Below are 22,218 nucleotides of genomic sequence, written 5' to 3'. Positions count from 1 at the left end.
GTGGCTTAAACAACAAACATTTATCTCTCAGGTTTCTGGAGGCTGGAAGTCTGAGATCAGGGGTCAGCATGGCCAGGTACAGGTGAGAGCTCTCTTCCTGGTTACGTTCTCACATGGCCTTTCCTTGGTTCGTTCACGCAGAGAGAGATCTCATGTGTCTCCTCCTCTTCTTCTAAAGGCATTAATCCCATGATGGGGGCTTCACCCTCATGACCTAATCGAACCCTAACTACCTCCCAGATGTCCCACCTCCAAGTGTCATCACGCTGGGAATTATGGTTTTGACATACGAATTTGGAAAAGGGGGGACACAAACATTCAGTCCATAGCACCCAGCCTAGATCCCCCTTCAGGTTGGAGACCCCCAGGTGCCGGAAGTGTTGGCCCCTGATGGCTTTCAGCTGAGTCCTCTCAAGGACTTGCCTGAAGGAAGCAGCCTTTCTTAAGGTTAGGCCCCTTTCCAAAGGGGTGAGTGATAGGTACAAGTGGAAGAGAGTATGAAGATCCAGCCGTCTTGCCTCAATATGAGACAGCTCGGATGAGCCATCCCACCTCCTGAACTTCCCGTGAGGTCACCTGAGCCCAACCTTCTGCCCCTGTCCTGTTCCCCTGGCTCCCTTATAGGTGTTGTTCCCAATAGATTTCCCACCCACAAATCTCTGTCTCAGAGTCTATTTCCTGGTGCCCAACCTAAGACACCAGGAGACCTCATTAACCGCATATTCAAATAATAAATAACCAAATCATGCAAATTTCTCTACATTTTGTGTAGCTTAAGGCACAGCATATAAAAGGTAAATGAAGTGGAAAATGCCCAGAGTAGCGAGTGCGCTATTGGACCATCCCAGGGCTTGCTTTATGCACTTTGCACATGTCATACACACATTTGTGGGAGGAAAAAACTCTCCCTTATGTCTGTTTGGTCCCATATCTTTTTGTCTGTCACACAGAGTAGTCTCTTTGCTTATTATAACTGACCTCTGAATGCGTTAGATAAGAGAACCAAGTTTTGCTCCCGTTCTGCTAGAATTTATTTTTGTTTTTTAAGGATGCATAACAACAGGCAGTCCAATTTCAGTCTGAATATTCTTGGAAGAAATGAAGAGTAAATCACGAAATGAAACAGCCAGCTCGGCAGCTCTCCTTCAGAATCCCCCAGCAGGGGTTATGTGGCTGCATCTAAAAAAAAGCAGGCCTTTGTTGCTGAGATGGTTTATCACACACATAACAATTCCCAGATCATAGATTATTTTTGCTGATTTGTTTCTGTCATTGTAATTTATTTAGCCTTCACCTTTCAAGATCCTTTATGACCATTAGTACGATTTTTAAAATAGCATCGTGCAGGTGGGATTTCGCAAAGAACATTCAGGCGCCTCTCTCCCTTTCAGGTCAGCGTTTAGTGAAGTCCAGAGGATTTTTTTTTTTTTCATGGAACCCATGTAGCCTAACTTATATTCAGAGATATAGTCACAAAGAGACTCTGTCTTCAGGACTCTTATTTTTTAATAGTTATTTCTCCATTTATTTCCTTTTAGATTTTTGAATTTTGTCATTCTTTGATAATCATCATTTTATTACATAATTACAGAGAAGATGGAAATGGGATAAATGAAAAAGTGTCCATAATCTTGTCACCAGAACAAACCAGAATCAACATTGGTGGTTTATTTTCTTTCAGACTTTTGCCAAAATAGTGTATATAGTAGCGTTTACAATTTTTAGAAAATATACTCATGCCATGTTATAATTTAACTTACCAATATGTAATAAATATTGTCCATGTCAATAAATACACCATTAAAATATTGAACAGATGCACTATTTTATAGTATGGGCATATCATAACTTCTTTAATCAATATCCTGCTATGAAACATTTATATTATTTCCTTTTTTATTACTTTTATAAACAATGTGTAAGTGGACATCCTTGCAAATAAATCTTTGTACAAATAACTGGTTACTTCCCTAGGACAAATTCTTTTTTTGTATTTCCCTAGGACAAATTCTTAGAAGTAGGATTTCTGCATCAAAGAGTAGTTACATATTTAAGATTTTTAAAAATGCTTATTGCTGGGCTATAGCAAAAAAAAAAATGCTTATTGCTAAATTGTTTCAATTTATATTCCCACCAATAGTGGCTGAGAATGCTCTTTCCCACACTCTTGTCACCCTGAGTATATAATTCTTTTTAATGTTTGCTGATCTAATGATGAAAAATAGGATCTTGTTTTTAGTTGCTTTTGTTTGATTTCTAGTGAGACTGAATTTTAAAAACAATGTTTATTGACCATGTACATTGCTTCCTCTGTGAAATGTCTGTTCATGTCCTCTGAACATAAGATATTGACTTCGAATATTTATATTATTGAGTTTTAACAGCCCTGTCTATATATTTATCGTACATCTGTGTGTATTCTACATTTAGAACTACATATACTCTAACAAGTTTCCATCCGGTTTGTCTTAACTTTAAATTTAATTTTCTGGGCATAAAGATTTTTTTTAAATGTCCTACAGAATGTAGGACATTCTGTACCCAAGATTATATAAATAAACTAAGAGAAACTGTATTTTCTCCTAGTAATTAATGGATTCATTAGAAACTTTTTTTTTTTTTTTTTTTTTTTTTGGTGCGGTACGCGGGCTTCTCACCGTTGTGGCCTCTCCCGTTGCGGAGTACAGGCTCCGGACGCGCAAGCTCAGCGGCCATGGCTCACGGGCCCAGCTGCTCCGCAGCATGTGGGATTTTCCCGGACCGGGGCACGAACCCGCGTCCCCTGCATCGGCAGGCAGACTCTCAACCACTGCGCCACCAGCGAAGCCCTAGAAACTTTTGTTACATTTACATCTTTAACCTACTAAACTTTTGATTATATCTGTGAGGCAGGAGTCTATTTTTTTCCTATTGTTTAGGCAGTTATCCCAAACTTATAAAATAATCCATCCTTTCTCTTTTCAACTGAAATGCTGTCATTGATACATGCTAAATTTGTAAATAACTTTAAATCTGCTTCTGGACTTTTCATTCTGATTGGTTGTTCTGTCTGTGAGTCCTATGCCTATACTATACGTTTAATCAGTATTGTTTTATAATGTGTTTTGGTATCTGATATGACCCTTATCTCCTCTGTATGTTTTTTAGACTATATTATCTTTAATGTTACCTCTTCTTCTCTTTTTCAAAATGTCCATTATTCTTATATATGTATTCTTCCATATATACAGATCTTCCTCGACTTACGATGGGGTTACATCCCAATAAACCCAACATAAATTGAAAATACTGTTAAGTCAAAAGTGCGTTTAACGCACCTACCCACTGAACATCGTGGCTTAGCCTAGCCTAACTTACACGTGCTCAAAACACTTGCATTAGCCTACAGTTGGGCAAAATCATCTAATGCAAAGCCTATTTTATAATAAAGTGTGGAATATAGCATTAATTTATTGACTTGAAAGTAAAAAACAGAATGGTTGTCTGGGTATAGAATGGTTGTAAGTGTATTGTGATCACGAGGCTGACTGGGAGCTGCAGCTCGCTGCCCAGCATCATGAAAAAGGATCGCTAGCCTGGGAAAAGAGTAAAGTTCAAAATTCTAAGCATGGTTTCTACTGAATGCTTATTGCTTTCGCAATTTCATAAAGTCGAAAAATTGTAAGTCGAACCATCCTATGTTGGGGATGATCTATACTTAATAGAGAAGTTTTCGATTCACAGCAAAACTAAGAGGAAGGTACAGAGAGATCCATCCCATAAATCCCCTGCCCCCACACATTATCAGCATCCCCACAAGAGTGGTACTTTTGTTACAATGGATGAACTTACATTGACTTATTTCTTCCATATGTATTTTTATACTATACTATATTATATATTCTTTCATATATTTTAAAATATTTATTTATTTATTTGGCTGCCCTGGGTCTTAGTTGTGGCACACAGGATCTTTTTTAGTTGCAGCATGCAGACCCTTAGTTGCGGCATGTGCGATCTAGTTCCCCAACCAGGGATTGAACCCGGGCCCCCTGCATTGGGAGCGTGGAGTCCTAGCCATCCTAGCCACTGGACCACCAGGGAAGTCCCTCTTTCATATATTTTTATACTACTTTTGACACATCCTCCTCAAAAGAAATCCTTTGGAATACTATTAAATTTATATGTGAATTTAGGAAGAATTTACTTTTCAGAATATTTCAAAATATCTGGAAACATACCCTAAACATTTATTTAGGTCTTTGATTATGACCCTAGATCAGGATTTGTAGATTCCTTACATAGGCCTAAGATATTTCATGTCAAGTTCATTCTTTTCTTTTTTTAAATAAATTTATTCATTTTATTTATTTATTTTTGGCTGTGTTGGGTCTTCGTTGCTGTGCGTAGGCTTTCTCTAGTTGCGGTGAGCGAGGGCTACTCTTTGTTGCGGTGTGTGGGCTTCTCATTGCGGTGGCTTCTCCTGTTGCAGATCACGGGCCCTAGGCGTGTGAGCTCAGTAGTTGTGGCTCACGGACTCTAGAGCGCAGGCTCAGTAGTTATGGCACACGGGCTTAGTTGCTCCGCAGCATGTGGGATCTTCCCGGACCAGGGCTCGAACCCGTGTCCCTTGCATTGGGAGGCGGATTCTTAACCACTGTGCCACCAGGGAAGCCCATCAAGTTAATTCTTAATGCTCTTATTGTTCAATGGGATACTTTTTCATTATACTTCCTAACTCTTACCAAGCCTATTGACAGTTTTATAGACATATTATTCACATACTATAAAATTCATTCTTTTAAAGTGTACATTTCTGTGGTTTTTTAGTATGTTCACAAGGTGGTACACTATCAACACCATCTACTTTAGAACATCTTTATTGCCCTCAAAAGAAACCCAAATCCATTAGCAATCGCTCCTATTTTCTCTTCCGCCCAGCTGTCTCTTCATTAGCTGTTTCTAATCTGTAATCTTCCTAATAAAATTTTAAGTATAGCTTTCCTGAGTTCTGTGAGGCATTCCAGTGAATTATTGGACTTAAGGGGGTTATTGAAAGCCCTGAATTTATAGCCAGTTGGTCAGAAGTATGGGTGGCCTGGGACCTCCAAAGTGGATCTGACATCTGAAGTAAGGACAGTCCTGTGGGAGTCGTGCCCTTTACCTTGTGGGGTCTGCACTAACCCTGGATGGCCAAGATTGAATCTCAGAATATCCACTTGGGGTTGAAAGGCAACAAGCTTCTTTTTGTGTGCTTTTTGACCATTTGTAGACATTTGTCTCCCTTCTCCTTGGGCTATTTGTTGCAAGACCCCCAATGGATGCCTGAAACCTTGGATAGTACCAAACCCTATATATACTATGTTTTTCCTGTACCTACGTAGTTATGATAAAGTTTCATTTACAAATCAGGCACTGTAAGAGATTAACAACAATAATAACAAAATAGAACAATTATAACAATATACTGTAATGAAAGTTTTGTGAATGTGGTCTCTCTCTCAAATTTAATGCCTTTTTTTGTATTAACTAAGCATTTATCATGCACTGTGACCTCAGCTTTTGCAGTTTGAGGTGCAACAGCAAAGCTAGCACAGATTTCTTTTTCCTTCTTCACAATTTTAAGGACAATTTTACCCTAGATCTTAGCAACCTCAGCATACAATTCTTTTTCTTTCCTTATTAAGCCAAGAACTTTCACCTTTTCACTTAAAGGAAGCACTTTACAGCTTCTCTTTGGCATTTCCTAATTGTCAGCATCACTACTCTTGCACTTTGGGGCCATTATTAAGTAAAATAAGAGTTGCTTGAACACAAGCACTTCGATAAACTACAGTCAATCTGATAACTGAGAAGGCTACTAAGTCTAAGTGACTAATGGGCAGGATACATTGGACGCAAGGATGATCCCAGGTGGGATGAAGCAGGACAGAGCAAGATTTCATCACACTATTCTGAATGGCATGTAATTTAAAACTTATGAATTGTTTATTTCTAGAATTTTCCATTTAATATTTTTGACCACAGTTTACTACAACCATAGAAAGTGAAATCATGGGCAAAGGGGGACTACATATCTTTTTTGGAGAAAAATCTATTCAAGTCTTTTGCCCATTTTTAATTGGGTTATTTTTTTTTTACTGTTGAGTTTTAAGAGTTTATTAAATAATATAGTCCAAATATCAGATGAATCAGATATATAATTTGCAAATATTTTGTTCCATTCTGTGTGTTTTCTTTTCACTTTCTCGATGGTGTCCTTCAAAGTTTTTAATTTTGATGAATTCTCATCTATTTTTTATTTTGGCATATCTTAGAAACCATTGCCTAACTCAAGGTCACAAAAATTTACTACTACATTTTCTTCTAAGAGTTCTGTAGTTTTAGGTCATATTTTTAGAGCTATGATCCATTTTCAGTTAATTTTGGAGTATTGTGTGAGGTAGCGGTCCAGTTTTATTGCTTTGCACGTGGATATCTAGTTGTTCCTAGTCTATTGATTTTAAGCATCTTGTAACTTTCCACCTAACATTATTTCTAGTAGATTCAATAGATTTCTCTTTTTTTTCAAGTAATAATACCATGTTCAAATGATAACTTTGCTTTTTCCTTGACAGTATTTGTACTTATTATTTTGTCTTCTCAGATATATTTTTTTAAACATGATGATCACATCATCTTCATATTTTTCTTCATTTTAAAGGGAATGTTTCTGCAGAAACAGACTCACAGACATAGAGAACAGACTTATGGTTGCCAAGCAAGAGGAGGATGGGGGAGGGATGGATTGGGAGTTTGGGATTAGTAGATGCAAACTATTATATATAGGATGGATAAACAACAAGGTCCTACTGTATAGCACAGGGAACTATATTCAGTATCTTGTGATAAACCATAATGGAAAAGAATATGAAAAAAGAATGTATACATATGTATAACTGAACCACTTTGCTGTACAGCAGAAATTAACACAACATTGTAAATCATGTATACTTTAATAAATTTTTTTAAAGGGAATGTTTCTAGAGTTTTGCCACCACTGAGTATGGCACGTTAGAGTAATAAATGCTTTCCAGTATCTGCTACTGGATCTATATTTTGCTGCTACTGATATAAGATGAGGAGATATGATTTTGCTGTAAAACCTCTTTAAATTATGTTTTAAGAATATATTGTTATAATTTCTACTAGATGTAGTCTCCTTTAACAATTTTTTTTTTTTGCTATAAGTTTTGGTTAAAACAATTTTGTATTTTTTTGTCTTGAAGGTAACATTTATTGAGACTTGACTGTGTACCACGCACTGTGCTATGGGTTTACACACAAGACTTGTTTAACCTTCACAACTACCCTGTGAAGTAGAGACCATCATATCTTCTGTTTGCAGATGGGAAAAAAATGACGCTCAGAGAGCTTACCCAGTGTTTCCAAGGACACTCAGCTGGAATGTAACATAACTGAGATTTCTACCTGGCTATCTGCTGTCTGACCATGGGGTCTTCATTCTTTGTCTCCTTAATTGAGGTATAGTTGACATATAACATTATATTAGTTTCAGGTGTACAGCATAATGATTTGCTATATGTATATATTGTACTGATCACCACTGTAATTCTAGTTAACATCCATCACCACACATAGTTATGAAATTCTTTCCTTGTGACAAGAATTTTGAAGATCTATTCTCTTAGGAACTTTCAAATATGCAATACAGTCACCATGCTATTAACTAACAGTCACCATGCTATCTATTACCTCTCCAGGACTTATTTATTTTATAATGGAAGTTTGTACCTTTTGACCACCTTCACCCATTTTGCCCACCCCCCAGTACCCACTTCTGGCAGCAACCAATCTGTCCTCTGTATCTATTAGTTCTTTTTTTTTTTTTTTTTAGATTCCACATATAAGTGAGATCATACAATATTTGTCTAACAACCATTTTGGGGAAATATTTTCCTAAAACAATATTTATCAAGAGCAGTTTATTATTCTAATTAGAAAAAATAAGTTCATCATAACAGATATGATGTTTTCAACTACATAAGGAGAGAATTAATTTCTTTTAATCTGAAATAGTTTTACTGTAAAAGTAAATCAATTAATGAACTAGAATAGGTAATTCACAAATACTGTATAGATTTCAAAAGGTAGAAAATAATATACAGAGTGGAATAAAACCTCCTTTTCACCCCTGTTTCCTAGCTACCACATTCTTCTCCCTGCAAGCAACTACTATATTCTATAAAAGAGCAGGATTTTTTTTTAAATAAAAGCAATACATACCTATATAATACATACACATATACATGTACACACATATAAAATATATGCAAAATATATCAAATGTTTACACAAGAAAAACAATGTGCTGAGCAGTCCTAGGGAATGAGATGGAACGCAAAGACTTGATGAAGAGTCTGTTCACAAAAATGAGAGAAGTAGCTGAGAAAACTCTTTGGTGTTTTTCCAATATTGTCAGTTACCAGTTTACTTAAACTCCAAATCCGTTTTCTTACAGCAAAGGATACATCTAGTTACAGCAAAGGATAAATCTAGAATCCATGCCACATAAACTGCATTAAATGTAAATGTCCACCACCTCAGCTTTCCCTACCTCGGATGGCAGATAAGATAGGAACCATGCATTCCCAAGAGGCAACAGAGATCCAGAGCACAAAATGACAAATCAAATTTCCAAAATGTACTAAAAACCTCTTCACTTACATGGAAGAAGCCTAAATAAATCAAAATCAGGGCACAAAAATAACGTAGCCTCGAATAATTTTGTATTAGGTTGTAAACAACTCTGAATAGTCATTTGGAACCATGGTGTGTAAAGAGGGAGAGCTGTCTATTGGGGGCAGGCAGCACCTTTAGTCTAGCCTGCATGATGTAGTCCAGCCTCTGGATTGATAAAGCTTGAGGCAGTGGAGGGAGATGGGGAGGGCAGCAGTGGGCTCTGGGAGGCAGAAGGGGAGGGGGAGGTGCTGATTCAAGCAAACCAAACTCACAGAAGACTGATTTATAAACAGAAATACCATCTGTTCATTAACCATATAGACCACAAGAAGACCAAGTGGACCATTGTTACTTCACAGCATCATTCTCCAGTCAAAGTTTGCCGAGGTCTTCCCTGTCTCTCCATCTCTTAGCGTGGGCATCTCTGTGGGCGGCTGGGAGGTAATAGTAATATACTGTGGCCATCACCTGCACAGGTTCTGAGTCCCATGGCCTTAGTTTCAATCCAGGCCTGGCCCTTTGCCAGCCGTATAACCTCAAGTGGTTATTTAACTTCTCTCTTCCTGTGAAAATGAGGATGATAACAGTGCCTACTTCAGGAAGCCGCTGCAAAGATTAAATGAGCTAATTCACGTTGGACATTTAGCACTGTGCCTAGTACACGTGGAACACTCCAAAAATGTTAGCCGTTAGTATTAAGCCTACTCCTATCTACTTCTGTTGATCTGTAGTTGTTCCTGCTCACAGAGAACAAACTATTTTTAACTCTTTGCCCAAATTAAGGAAGGGGAAAGAGGAAGTTAAATGAGAGACGAGCTTGACTCGATGGTGAAAAGTCTGAGATGAATTCAGTGTTTCAAAGAAATGCAGTTGTATTGCTTTCAGATTTGAATTACAGCCCTAAATAACATGGAGAATAAGGAAATAAATAAGGTAAAATTTTTTTGCCTTTCTTTTATTTATTTATTTTAATCGAAGTATAACTGATTTATGATGTTATGTTAGTTTCAGGTATATGGCAAAGTGTTTCAGTTATACATACATATGTATCTATTTTTTTTCAGATTCTTTTCCCTTATAGGTTATTGAAGTAAAGTTTTAAAAGGTGAAATAAGTAAAAAAGAGGGAACTTAATGTAACAATGCAGTGTGTAGTAAACAAGTATTTCTGGAGTGTCCAGTATGTACCCAGCTAGTCTTCCTCTTTTTAGCCTTCCCTTTCTTGTCATTTTTTTTTTTTTTTTTTTTTTTTCTTTTCCCAGTACGTGGGCCTCTCACTGCTGTGGCCTCTCCCTCTGCGAAGCACAGGCTCCGGACGCGCAGGCTTAGTGGCCATGGCTCACGGGCCCAGCCGCTCTGCGGCATGTGGGATCCTCCCCGACCAGGGCACGAACCCGTGTCCCCTGCATCGGCAGGCGGACTCTCAACCACCGCACCACCAAGGAAGCCCCTAGCCTTCCCTTTCTTAAATCGATTTGCAACACAGTAGCCAAAGTAATCTTTTAAGGACTTAAGTCAGACCATGTCACTTTCTGTTCAAAATCTTCCAAAGGCTCCCCACCTCATTCAAAGTAAAAAGCAACATCTTCACAATGCCCTCCAAGGCCTTATATAATCTGCTCACCCCAACCCTACTTAACTTAAGTAGTGTTGAGTAGGGTTAACCCTACTCAAGGGGTTAACTTATAACTTAACCCCTTCACACCCTCTGGCCTACTCACTCTGCACAGGCCACATGGGACTCTTTGCTGTCCCTTAACTATGCCAGGTACTCCTGCCTCGGGGCCTTTGCACTGGTAGTTCCTTCTGCATGGAGTCCTCTTCTTCAAAGTCACATTTCCTTTACGACATTACAAAAACACCACCTTTCCCGACCCTCCTACTTAAAACTGTAACTTCTTCCCCATCCCCACCACTCTCTAATCGCCTTCCCTGCTCTGTTTTCTTTATAGTGTTTCTCTATATATTTATTGATGTATTTTGTTTATAATCTATCTCACTTGCCTTCCCTTTGATATAAATTCCACAGGACAGGGATTTTTGTATGTTTTGTTTATTGCTACATCATTAATCCTTAACTTAGTGATAGCACTATTGGCTGAATGGATAAATGGTCATCTTATATGTCATCTCATTTATATCTTTTGGTGAAGGTCTGGTTTTCATAATAATATATCACTAAAAGATAGCCATTCTTATAATTAAGTATTTTTATATTCAACAATTGCTGTTTCCTGAAATTAAAAATGGACTGAAGGTATCTTTAAGCTCTTGAAGCTGGAATTTGAAAAACACTGTTTATTTTAAAGTGTGGATGTCCTTTAAAAGCATCTTATGTAAGATTGAAATTCAGAGGAAGAAGCTATTTTTAACTTCTTACTCAATATGAATGACACGTATCACTTCTGAATTAAAAGAAATTATGAATTTTCACATAAATTTAAGTTGGCCTTTTCTAATTTTAGTATCAATTCTCCAACCCTTAAATATGATTTTTAGATTTGTCCAAATGATGCCTGACAGCAGAAGTGTGGGCCTGGATGTCCCTGCTTCTGCTTTTCTGGAGATAAGGCCTGCCTACTGAATTTCTGGTTTCCATTACAGCTGATGACATGAAAGAAATGCTTGTAAGAACAAATGTTTGATTCCAGGCCGTAGCCTAATTTAATAGTGTACTTGAAAAAGAAAAGTTGATGATTCATTCCAAAACCCCTGGGGAGGGAGGGGTGATTGTAAACAAATTGGAAAGGGGCAAGAAAACCTAATATGAAACCATTGCAGCAATCTTCAACAACAACCAAAAAAGTCTTGTCTAAACTTGATCAAATGCTGTTTTTTTTCCAGAATGATTTTAACTGAGGAAAGGATGTTTGATTCAAAACCCTTTTCCCTCTGCTCTGATTTGGGGAGGGGGAGGTGGTAACCGTATTAACTTTTGATAATTTCAGATAATATGAAGTATTTGGATGTAAGATTACCCTGAGGTTTTCATAATTGTGGTTTTTCTCAAACCGTTACATGCGATTGTAATGTTTTTATGGGCCAGAACACTAGGCAAATTTTTATGGAAGAAGGAAGAGACGTTTTTTAAAAATAGAAACCAAGACTGAAGACACATCAGACATCTAAGTAGGTGGAGTAGACAGCTGCCATGGGCGAGACCCCAAAACCCCTCCCACCGCTTGCTTGTTGATGCCTGAAACTTTGAAAACCAGGAATTCATCTTCTTGGATCAAGACTTCATCTATTAAAATACTCACATCCCTACTCAGGATCACACGATAAATTCTCTGGGCCTTATTTACACTGATGATACCGTCCTCACTGATTCCAGATCCAACTGGGTGGAGAGAAAGCAAAGGGATCCTGGCTCTTTGGAGATGAGGCTGAATGTGTGATGGCGGGGAGGGGGCAGCGCCTCCCTTGGAGCAAAACATGGAAGATCACCAAGAGGTGAAGAAGCACAGAAAAGGGATTTAGAGACTTTTCCCTCTGTGGGAACCATTTTTAGCCATCCCTCCTTCTCTGAATACCAGAGGAAGGGAAGGTCGATATGGGGACATGGTGTGAAGAAACCAGCGACACTTGAGTCTCAGGAAACCTCACCACCACCAGGATTATCACAGCAGTTAATCCTTCGGTATGAGCCCAGATGACTTGCTTACCTTAAATGATAATTTCATAAGGTACTCTATAAAATACTTCTGACGTAGGGGAATTCACCTCTCCCACAGTTTGTTGTTGTTGTTTTCATTATTTTATTTATTTACTTATTTATTTTTTGGTAGGGCCACACAGCATGTGGGATCTTAGTTCCTCAACCAGGGTTGGCACCCATGCCCCCTCCAGTGGAAGCGCAGAGTCTTAACCACTGGACCTCCAGGGAAGTCCCTCTCCCACTCTTTTTTAAAGGAGTAAAATAGATGCTGCTGTGTAAAAATGACCCCAGGCTTGCGGTCACCTGTCTGGCTTTTCCAATTAGTGTTACTGGCTACATGGTCACCACTGAGATAACAGTGATCTTCTATTTTCATTTCTCACCATTTAACTTAGTTATTTCTTTTCATGTAACTTTCAGAACAATGTAGTACCTAGGAAGGATCAAAAGGAGATTTTATAAAGTTTGGTTTATTACGTCATTTTCATTTTTATTAACATTTTATTGAAGTAGAGTTCATCTACAATGTTATATTGGTTTCAGGTGTATGGCATAGTGATTCTGTATTTTTGCAGATTATACCCCATTATAAATTATTACAAGATAATGTCCATAATTCCCTGTGCTATACAATATATCCTTGTTGCTTATCTGTTTTATACACAGTAGTTTTTATCTGTTAATCCCATACTCCAAATTTGTCCCTCTCTCCCTCTCCTTCCCTTTGGTAACCACAAGTTTGTTTTCTATGTCTGTGAGTCTGTTTCTGTTTTGCTATTATGCCATTTTGAAGTCATAATTTGTACTGCAATACACGTCTTTGCTTCTTAAAGCTATGGCACGACTGTTCAGAAAGAGTCCTCTCATCGTGGAAAGATTACCGGGCTTCTTCATCATCATTAGTTCCTTTTTTTTTTTTTTTCTTTTTTTGCGGTACGCGGGCCTCTCACTGTTGTGGCCTCTCCCGTCGCGGAGCACAGGCTCCGGACGCGCAGGCTCAGCAGCCTTGGCTCACGGGCCCAGCCGCTCCGCGGCATGTGGGATCTTCCCGGACCGGGGCACGAACCCGTGTCCCCTGCATCGGCAGGCGGACTCTCAACCACTGCGCCACCAGGGAAGCCCCATCATTAGTTTCTTACCACACATTGCACACATGTTACATAGCAGATCCTGGGCTGGGTGCTGAGGCCACAGAGCTGCAATCCACCTTCCTGACCTCTGTTTACTTAGACTAGTCAGCAGAGGAGACAGACAAATCACCATCTGCTAAGAACACCACAGAAGTTTGCACAGGGGCTGGGGAAGTTTCCTCGCCCATCCTGGAATGTCAGGAAAGTTTTCTGTGGGGATGTAATGTCTGAGCTGAGAGTTTTAAGGATATGAATAATGGTAGGAATTAAGCAGGTGAAGAAGTGGCGGAAGAGTGTTCCAGGAAGAGGGAACAGCATAGCAAAGAAAGAATGGAGAGAAAATTCTACCTTCCTACGTGTCTTCGCCTCTCTAGGGCGAGGCCAAATTCTTACTCATCACTGCATCTCTGGTGTCTGTCTGGCATGTCATAAGTATTCATGAATATTTGTTGAACTTAAATGAACTGAACTGCAAGGTCTTTATTGCTGGCAATAGGATTGTGGCCAAAATAGAAGTTCCTGTTCTCGTGGTGCATATGTTCTAGACAGGCATTACTATGAGTTAACATTTACTAAGCATTTCCTGCCTGCCAAGTACTGTCCAAAAGCTTTATGTATTCTCTCATGCAATCTTCACAAAAAGACTTTAAATAGGTATAATAATATTATCCCAATGTTACTGTTGAGGACGCAGAGAAGTTAAGAAACTTGTCCAAGCTTACCCAGCTTGTGGGTGGTGGAGCTGGAATTCAAAGCTGGGAGATCATGGCTTCCAGAGTGAGTCTTAACCTCTACAGTTAGCATTTCAAGAATTTTTAAATGCCTTTTCAGTCTTCCTTTTAGAAAACGAAATAAAAAGAAATTCTAAATGTCCATTCTCCTTCCATCCCTTTGCTATTTATTGACCGAAGACTTAATTATTTGGCATAAACATGTAAGAATAGTGGACATTTTGAAAAGTGAGAGTAGGGTTAAAATGAAAGATAATATGATCTTTAAAAAAAAAAGTAAAGAGGAGATAACGGTAATATCAGATATCAAAATGCATTTAGAATTATAGTGATTAAAATATAAGGCATGGTGACTATAGTTAATAATGCTCTACTGTATATTCAAAAGTTGCTAAGAGAGTAGATCTTAAAAGTTCTCATCACAAGAAAAAGAATTTGGGCCTTCCCTGGTGCTTCCAGTGCAGAGGGTATGGGTTCGATTCCTGGTCAGGGAACTAAGATCCCACCTGTCGAGGGGCGCGGCCCACAAAAAAGGAAAAGAATTTGTAACTACGTGTGGTGATGGATAACTAAACTTATTGTGGTGATTGTTTTGCAATATATATAAATATTGAATCATTAGATTCTACACCTGAAACGATTATAATGTATGTCAATTATATCCCAATTTAAAAAAAACAAGAAAGAAAAAAATATCTATTTAGTGTAAGCACAGATTTGGGTCCTTCTGCTGCCATTTTCCTCCTCTCCCAGACCCAAGGATTCGTAGGAAAAATGAGAAGGAATTCCCATTTAGGTAAAAGGAATCATAAACAAATAAATACAAAGTCTGCAGCTGTCCGCATTCACTCAGTATTTCCCAATTATAAACCAGCTGTCCTCACATCAGATCCCAGAGAACTGAGAGGGAGTTGGATCCCATCTTAAGAAAATTACTGACAAACTGATTTTTTTTTATATAGTGAGAACTTTAAAATTTTGTATAAATGAAATAAACACATTTTTAATTATTTGATTTGCACATTAAATTTCATGGATATATAGTGTGTATTTCACCAAACTGGCAACTGAGAAGTATTAAATATAAAACTCTTGGGACTTCCTTGGTGGTCCAGTGGTAAAGAATCCACCTTCCAATGCAGGGGACGTGGGTTCAATCTCTGGTCGGGGAACTAAGATCCCATATGCCACAGTGCAACTAAGTCCATGCGCCACAACTACTGAGCCTGAGTGCCGCAAGCTACAGAGCCCACGCACTACAGAGCCCACATGCCACAACTAGAGAAGAAAACCCGCTCTCCACAACTAGAAAGGTGCCCACGCGCTGCAGCTAAAACCATCCCGCCTGCCCTGCATGCTGCAACAAAGACCTGACGCAGCCAAAAATAAAGATAGATAAATAAATAAATAAAAATAAATATTAAAAAAAACCTCTTGAATGCCATATTAACTTTCCTGATTCTGAGAAAGAGGTTCTAGAATGGAAGTCCCTCATAGTCCTCTACCAAACTTGTCCTGCTATTTAAAAATTATAAATTTAGGGCTTCCCTGGTGGCACAGTGGCTGAGAGTCCGCCTGCCGATGCAGGGGACGCGGGTTCGTGCCCCGGTCCGGGAGGATCCCACATGCCGCGGAGCGGCTGGGCCCGTGAGCCATGGCTGCTGAGCCTGTGTGTCCGGAGCCTGTGCTCCGCAACGGGAGAGGCCACAACAGTGAGAGGCCCGCGTACCGCAAAAATAAATAAATAAATAAATATAAATTTAATATAAAAGTTATCGGTTAAAAATAGATTAAGTAAAATAAATTTAGGTAACTTTACTACCCAATGGCCATATTCCTCCCACTTAAGGACTCTAAGCTGAGTGTTACGTTATTTAGAAAGTTATCCCAACAAGGAAAGACAACTGCTGGCTGCCTTATGAAGGACAGATTGGAAAGGGACAAAGCTGGAGTCAGGAGAGCAGTCCAGGTTGGAGATGATGGAGCAGTAATTGAGGAACTGGAGAGAAAGAGACAAATTCAAGAGATTTTAAAAAGTCTTGATAGGATTTTACTAACTGAGAGTAGAAGACAGAAAGAGAGGATTTGAGTGAAGGAGCTGAGGATCAGACTCAGATATCTGGCTTGTGTGCTTGGGTGGGTCATGGTATCATCAGACAAAATAAGAGCCCAGGAGGAGCAGGTGCTGGGGAGTGGGTGGGGGGGAAGATGAGGACTTTGAATTGGGACATGTTGAATTTGATGTGTCCGTGTGACCCACAAGTAGAAATGTCCATTAGGGAGTTACTGTCCTAGGGCCCAGAAGAGCTCTGGGATGCCTGGGATATCTAGGCAGAAAATTTAGGGAACTATCAGATTGTAGGTGGAATTGGAAGTATGAGTTGGTCAGGATCACCAAGGGAGAGTGTGAATGAATTGAAGAGGAAGGGTGAGGGTGGAGCCCTAGAGAATATAAGCATTTAAAGCGTTAGGAGTTGTAGACTGAGAAGAAATCATCAGAGGTAAGCAGGAGACCAGGAGAAAGTGATGTCCCAGTTACCAAAGAAGAGGGGACTTCAGAAAGAAATGTGGTCAATGGTCAATGACACAGAGACAGCGTGTATATCAAAGACTAAGAATTTTATATTGGATTGGGTGATACAGATGTCACATCTGCCATCTGCGGGGGTAGCTTCCCAATTCAAGTGGGGTTGGAAGCCAGATTGAAGTGGGTAAAGTAGTGAACCAGAGGGTAGTAAAGAGGCAGTGATGGTTCCATAGACTGATCTTTGCAGAAGGTTGTCTGTGAATGGAAAGAGAGTTTGTGTAGAAGACAGAAGGCCTTTTTTTCTCCTTAAAGATAAAAAGCTTGGGCTTGTTCATAGGCTAAGGGAAGAAAGCAGTAGGGAGGGAGAGATTGAGGATACAGCATAAAACGGATACATGAAAAGACTGAAACATTAAAGGAGATAAGAAAAGTTGGTATCCTGAGCAGCTTTGAATAAGTGGTTAAATACTCTCTCAAATGAGATGGAAGGAGGGAAGGACAGGTGTAAATGAAGATAAATCTGTAGTTGGGTAGAAGAAGGGCAAGAGGTTGAGGGAGTTCCCATCTGATGATAATTTCTGGGGAGGGGTCATGAGGAGAGTGGTAAAGATTTAGAAACACTGTTTAGAAATTTAGGTTTGAGGTGGCTGTTTAAAGACACATAGGATGACTGCACAGCAGTGCAGAGGATTTGTCTATGGTTGTAAGTCACAAACTTATAGTTGCGCTGATTTGCAATGGATAATACTGATTGCCTAGTTACAGAGGCACGTAAGATCAGACTGGAATTCCAACCAGATTAATACAGGCAGTGGAGTTATAGTCTTTTTTTTTTTTTTCAGTATGCAGGCCTCTCACTGCTGTGGCCTCTCCCGTTGCGGAGCACAGGCTCCGGACGCGCAGGCTCAGTGGCCATGGCTCACGGGCCCAGCCGCTCCACGACATGTGGGATCTTCCCGGACCGGGGCACGAACCTGTGTCCCCTGCATCGGCAGGCGGACTCTCAACCACTGCACCACCAGGGAAGCCCTCTCCAAAACTTTTGATAAAAGTCTGCACACACCTCCCACGTGGTAGTAGGTTAAAAGCAAAGTGCTTCTAGGATGGTAGGTTGCCACAGTTGATGACGTCAGGTGGTAGGTAATCCAGGCCACTTTCCTATGTGGATGAGGTAAATTACATGCACAGAGAATGTGATTGTTTTCCAGGGTCAACTGGGTAACCAGACAGTATTGCCAGAAAGCTAGGCCTTTTTGGCCAATGATAGGTGTTCCAGGGCAGGTTATAGTTTCTCCCACTGTGCATGGAGTCACTTTAGAAAAAATAGAACCACACCTCCCCATGTCTCCCCACATCTCATCATACCTGACCACACCTCCCCATGTCTCCCCACGTCTCACCATACCTGACCACACCTCCCCACGCCTCCCCACACCTCATCTCATAATAGCTCACTACCCTCACCTCTCCCCACACCACCAGGAGAAGGCTGCCTCATGCTGAGATGGGCACTTGGAAGTGAGTTCTGCAGCACTCAGGCAAGCTGTGGAGCCAACAGGCAGGAAGAGAATGGAAGCAACCCCAGTAACAGCAGTCAAACGCGGGCACAGAGTACACCCTTATAGGAAAAGATGCAGGACAAAGTGTATGCCAGAGGGAGGGACCAAAAAGCAGGATGGATAAAACAGGAAAGGAAGGGGAGGGGAAAATAAAGAAACAAAGTGAATTTGTAAAAAAACTTTACCCTAAGGTCAAGAACACCTTGGTGCTAGTGGCAGGAACTGACACCCTGCCTCTCTGGGTGGGTGTTTACGTTCTCTTAAGGCACCAACCAAGAAGGATAGAGTTACTGCAAGTACTGCAATGGCTTTAATGATACCTACATCAAAGAAGTAATCTAAGAGGATAAAATGAAAAACAAAGGACTTGGGACTTTAAGTAGTGGAGTCATATATTTTAACTAGTTGGATATATTTCATTTAATAAGTTGGTTATAATTCTTTCCCTATTATATTAAGTTGTTTTTAAGGAGTCCCTTTTCCTTTTAAAACTTTTCCACTTAAGAATACGAACACATTGTTGCTTGATTCTGAAATATCTGACTCCAGATGGATTCTACAAACCCTCCTTGCAATCATTGCTCTGGTTCCAGATGGAGAGGAGATGACTGAGTGGATTTACCTGTGCTCCTGGAAACCTGGGCAGAGAGAAGAATGGAATGAAAGCTGCTGAATTAAACTCAGAATAGGGATGATTTATAAGAGTATCTTCTGTTGTGGAATAGATACGTAAGGGGAAATCTATTTTGTGTTGTCAAACAAATTAGTAATTAAAACTGATTCCTGGTCATTGATTTTTGATTCCATGTTCTTTTCAGTTGATATTAGTTATAATATTTAGAAGAACAATCAAGATTGAGTGCTTACTATGATAGTTATCTTAGACTTTTAGAGAGATGTTACTTTGGAAATCTAGTCGAGATTTCCTTTAAAAGCAACCCTTTTAAAGGAAGTCGAGAGAGGGGACTCTCTGTGGTGGCAGGAGCAGGACCAAAACCTGGGCATTCTGATTTCATTATATCAACATTTGATGCTGCTGTGGCTGGGTCCCCCCAAAAAACAGGCTCTGAGACAGATCTGCATGTAAGAAATATATTGGGAATATATTGGGCAGTGCCCTGGGGACTAGCACAGAGGAGGGCAGAGAGAGGAGTGACTTAAAATGCACTTAAAATGCAAAGGTAAGTGGTTCCCCAGGTTGTCTGAAGCTGGGATGGTCCTTCTGAGTTATCCTGCCTCAAGGCCAGGGCCTGGAGCCTCTAATACTTGCTCTCTCATCAACCAGTCATTGGATAAATGCTGTGTTCAGGGAGGGAGCATGACCTTGGGGGGATGGCAGTCTTTGACTGAGGGCAATCCTGGGAGGAGTACTTCACTGAAGGCTGGGGATCACCATCACTCCCAGAATCTGGGGAATACACTGAAGAAGAGCACACCCCAGCCCTCACCATAAAAACCAACACTAGCTTGGTAAAGATGCTTTCACATACGTCCACTTGACTTCCCCCACTGGTCAACAAGACCCCTGTTGATAGATCCCTGATTTAAATCGGGCTCAAAAGAAGCATAACATGGATCATACTGCTATGACCCCATCAGGAGCTCAAGAATATGTACTGATAGACAAAAATCAAAGAAATTAATTATCATATTAACTGCAGTTTGAAGAGAGCAACTTACATAATGACATTTTTTTTTCTGCATGAAAGCTATACTTTGAAATTAGGAAAGTAGTTTATCATATTAAATACATCATAATCTTATTATTAGAAAATCTCTTTGCTTTTTGATTGGCTGTTAACCTACATGATTTGGTGGGGAGTGGAAAAAAGAAAAGAAATTAGAAACCAACATGTTATGTTCAGATAAAAGAACATGAGGGTGAGCCTGAAGATATAACTTTCATGAAAGCCTTCCCTGTTGTTCTAATTAATTGCACAGAAGCCTGAGAGGGAAGACCCTGCGAATTTCTAAGTTAGCCTGATATCCTTTCTCATTTGGATTACCAAGGGTGATAAATGAATAAATCACTATCCCCGAAGCATACACTTAAAAACGCTAAACTTTTTATCTCCCTAATAGTTTCTTTTTTCATTAAGAAATAGGATTAAAGAAAATCTGCACATTTAAAGTAGGATGAAGACTTGAAGTCAGAAGGCTATAACACGAAAATATAAGACATGCTTGTCACAGTAAAAATGTGGGTTTGTATTGAATAGCTCAGGTGTTCTTCTCCCATCTGGAAGATCATTTGTGCCAAAGTTCTGTTTACGGTACATATATACCACTGTCTGTGGGCACAAGATAACTTTGATCTAAGGAAAAGAGATCTCCAGGTTTTAAATAGGGCTCCAAACCAGAAGCAAACTTCAAGAATAACAGTAACAACAGAAGAATCCAAACATCTCAAATAGCATTGAAAACTGTAATGAAAGGCTTTTTGTGTCACGGAAGCATCCCCTTGGCAGGCCCAGCTGCAGCTGTTGGGGAACATTCTAAAATGGCAGATGTGACAAAGTGTGGTGGTACCCCTCTTCCAGAGGGCAGGACATCTTGTCTCAGTTACAGGCTCAGGATGAATGTGGTAAAGCAAGGGGCTGCCTCTTCTACTTGAATCCTGACTTCTCAAAATGCCAAACGATCAACTAGTTGAAGCTTCAGCTGAGTTTTAAGGATGTTATATACAGAAAAAAAAATTATTTGGATACATTGAGTCAGAGCTCAAGACAATTTTCATAGAATTTAATAATTTATTTTTTCTTTCATGAATAGTTTGCTAAACAATTTGTGATGCAAAGAAAAGGCAGTGCCTTCCCAAGCAGCACTATGAGGTCGGGGAGAACACGATGACCTGGAGGGACCTTTGCTGGAATTCCAGAACCAGTGGAATTTCAGAAGTGGAATACCATTGTTAGCATGTGCTCTAGCAATGCTGAAATTAGGCAAATAAATACCCTTACCGCATGTTCCCAAACCACCACCTTTACCCGCGTTGTGAAGTCACATTCAGAATTTTCTTGCTTCCATTCTCTTGAATGAGAGTTGCCTTCACCCTAGTCCCCAATGTCTTTCCTGGAACCACATGATTATCTTGTCTACAAGTTATTATGGTGTCATGTAGATAGATGGAGCATGCTCAGATTCCCTTCCCTGCCCCCCACAAAAAGAACCCCCAAATCCTTTAAAAATAAATAAGAAACCTTTTAAAAAAAGAATGCTGCCGGGGGACTCTCTACTTGGCTCTGCTACTTTGGAAACGTAGACCTTGATTCAAATTTATTGCCCACCTTGGCCAGGTATGTGTGTAGTGTGTATATATATAAAACAATACCAGAGGGGTTTGAGGGGTTTGTTAACTTGGAATTTATAAAGAGCACAGCAAATTTTGTTGACAGTGAAATTATTTCTCTGGAACTAGAACAATTTTGTATAGAAATAGATAATTTGCTTTGTATCAATGCTTTTTTTCCCCCAAACAAATTAAAAGGTTTCTGATATCATTCTCCAGATCTTTTTAGTGAGATCTCTTAGGATGACTTTTTTTTTTTTAAGTTTGCTTGCCAAACCTTACATATGTGGTGAAAACCTTCAATCAACAGCATCTTCAACAGCTCTCAAGCTGTGCGGAGACCTGACCACAGGTCTCTATACCAGCCTCCTTCCTCTGCCTACCACAGTCTGGGGACTCTTCCTGGTTTCCACTTTTTTTTTTGCGGTACGCGGGCCTCTCACTGCTGTGGCCTCTCCCGCTGTGGGGCACAGGCTCCGGACGCGCAGGCTCAGCGGCCATGGCTCACGGGCCCAGCCGCTCCGCGGCATGTGGGATCTTCCCGGACCGGGGCACGAACCCGCGTCCCCTGCATCGGCAGGCGGACTCTCAACCACTGCGCCAC

At 39.9% G+C, this 22,218-nt stretch overlaps 1 long non-coding RNA gene across 8 annotated transcripts in view; it reads left to right on the top strand.

Moving 5' to 3' along the window:
- LOC113625648 (uncharacterized) overlaps positions 1-19,120 on the top strand; it is a 42,066-nt gene extending 22,946 nt beyond the window's left edge. Inside the window, exons 4-8 of one of the 8 annotated variants that reach the window (XR_003434772.1) lie at positions 32-82; positions 7,367-7,503; positions 8,501-8,566; positions 11,220-11,347; positions 18,875-19,120. This is a non-coding gene — a long non-coding RNA (uncharacterized LOC113625648). The other 7 variants (XR_003434774.1, XR_003434773.1, XR_003434775.1 and 4 more) reach the window with 7 other exon arrangements.
- Positions 19,121-22,218: the final 3,098 nt, after the last annotated feature.

Source organism: Aethalodelphis obliquidens, unplaced genomic scaffold (genome assembly GCF_003676395.1).
Source record: "Aethalodelphis obliquidens isolate GAN/ISIS:26980383/991018 unplaced genomic scaffold, ASM367639v1 scaffold16, whole genome shotgun sequence".
Taxonomy (NCBI): Eukaryota; Metazoa; Chordata; class Mammalia; order Artiodactyla; family Delphinidae; genus Aethalodelphis; species Aethalodelphis obliquidens.
This window is presented reverse-complemented; position numbering and strand designations above follow the sequence as displayed.